This window comes from Propithecus coquereli, unplaced genomic scaffold (genome assembly GCF_000956105.1).
Source record: "Propithecus coquereli isolate 6110/MARCELLA unplaced genomic scaffold, Pcoq_1.0 Scaffold148, whole genome shotgun sequence".
Classification (NCBI taxonomy): domain Eukaryota; kingdom Metazoa; phylum Chordata; class Mammalia; order Primates; family Indriidae; genus Propithecus; species Propithecus coquereli.
Window position 1 is genome coordinate 3,078,759 of NW_012139191.1, and position 2,296 is coordinate 3,081,054.

Sequence of the window (2,296 nt, forward strand, 5' to 3'; positions counted from 1 at the left end):
TGTTCATTCTAACGTTTCTTCCTATTTAGCCAAATAATTGTTCACAGGTGAATATGATTTCAAATTATCTTCACACCCATTCTCTTTATTTCAACTAATCAAGGACTGACAGTATTCATTTTCACACTGAGATGTAACATTTTTACATAAAGTTTTTTAAATTTGTTTATGAACAAGGGTTATCAACTTTCCAGTATATATTTCTTCTCATTCTCTACCACAGGATAATTCTACAAAAATATTAGGATCAAATTTATTTTGAAAACTCCGTAAGAATTCTTTGAGCTACAGCAAAGAATGTAAGTCAATTTCTATTACTGAAAACAAAGTAGACATGACTCTCAAAAGACAAAACGTGAAACATTTCTCAGAAAAACTGATGTGAAAAAAGTATGAAGTTAAACTTTGGAAATAAACTCTAAAGTAAAATTTATGACTTTAGGTTTCTATTACTTACAGTGTAACTAAAGTATTAACAGTATTTGTAATAGGCAAAAGAACACTGAACTGTCTACTCTATGTGAAACAGTGCACTAGACGCTTTCATCGTATGATTTTAAATTCAAGTAGTTTCATTTCTCAGATAATGAAACAAATTAAGAAATAGTAAATGATATTCTCGAAACTATATAGCTATGAACAATGTAAGTGGTATTTGAGCCAAGGTCTGACTCCAAAATATGTATTTTTTCTACTATCTATACCGCCTCCCAGTATACACAAACCAAAAAAGCAATGTATTTCAAATTTGCAATATTTATCTAGGAACATGCTACTTATCTCAAAGAAGCTCAAAACACGCTTCAAACTTTGGTGGGGTGGGCACTGAGAAACATGCCTTCAAACCCATTTTACAAGCCAAAATTTTAGCATGCGAAATTCCCATGAGAGCTCAATTTTCTTTTGAAATCTTAAAAATAAAGTGTGTTTTCTTACTTTATTCTCTGGTCTTAGCTCCAAAGTACCTTCTAAAAATTTCAAAAATCTTATCTATAGAAAAGTAAAATTTCCACACTTGATACATCTGAGTTAATTTTGTAATTTTTTTTAAGTATAGGTTTTAAATGGTACTCCTAAGGCAATGCTTTCAGCAACAATATTAGTAAGTACATGTTTTTCTATGCTACATAATTATATAAGGATAAATTCTTTTGGGTATATGGGATTTAAGTACCTGTTTATCAATTATGCAGTAGGTAGCTATTCACTTAGACCATAGCACTTCATAATAGGAATATAATCCCCTCTGCAAAATAACCAACGAGAGAGAGAGAAAGAAAAACACAGAAACCAAGCATCTATGATGCACTTATAACAATCTCAACTTACCCTGAGATTCTGGTAGCCATATCCAATAAAATGCTTCTCCATTCTAACTGCTCAAATCTCCAAATCCGTGCTGTTCCATCTCTGCTACCACTTAGGAACCTTTAAACATTCAGAAAAAGTTCTTATATTCACATACTTGTCACCAAAGTCTACAATTAAAATCACATGCAAAATAATTTTTAATGTAGCTGTCCCTGAAGACAGGTGAATCTACAGGTGTAAATTCTAAAGACAAGTAGGTATTTAGGGCATATGTGGATGGAAAAATCTGGTTTGCTACGATTTACCCAGCCCTATGAAATGAAACACACTTCAAACTCAATCAATAGCTTTTCAAACAAACTGAATTTTGAGAAGACAGTGTAAAAAATCCCTGGAGAAGGGGAAAACAGGAAAAACTTTTAATGTTTGGGAAAATTAATAAAAGTTCCATTTAAACAACTTAATTCTTAAATTAATTTATAGTCTATCAACAAACTAAGCTGTCAAAAACTGCAGTTTAGGAAAGGTACAATGGGCACAAGGAATAAAAATATAATTTCAGTAATAATTCATTGCAGTATATATCACAGTGGTTGATCATGTTTTTAAAGTAAAAACATTTCCTATAGGAATTTTCATCATCTTAATTTTTTTACTAAATCAGACATCTAGCCAAAGAAAAACTACTTTTGGTCATGGAAGCCTGCAGAAACTACAATTCTAAAAATTTACATTTCATGTGTTTCCCCCTACCCCAGAGACTTTTCATTCAATTAATATATTTACTACTAAGTACCTGAAATATACAAAGTAATAGTGGCTATAGCTAATAACAACATATTATTTTTAAATAATATCAAGAGTTGATTTTAAATGTTCTCACCACAAAAAAATAAGTATGTGAGGTGATGGGTACATTCATTAGTTTGATTTATTGATTCCAAAATGTAAACATATAACAAAACGCCATTGTAACCCATAAATA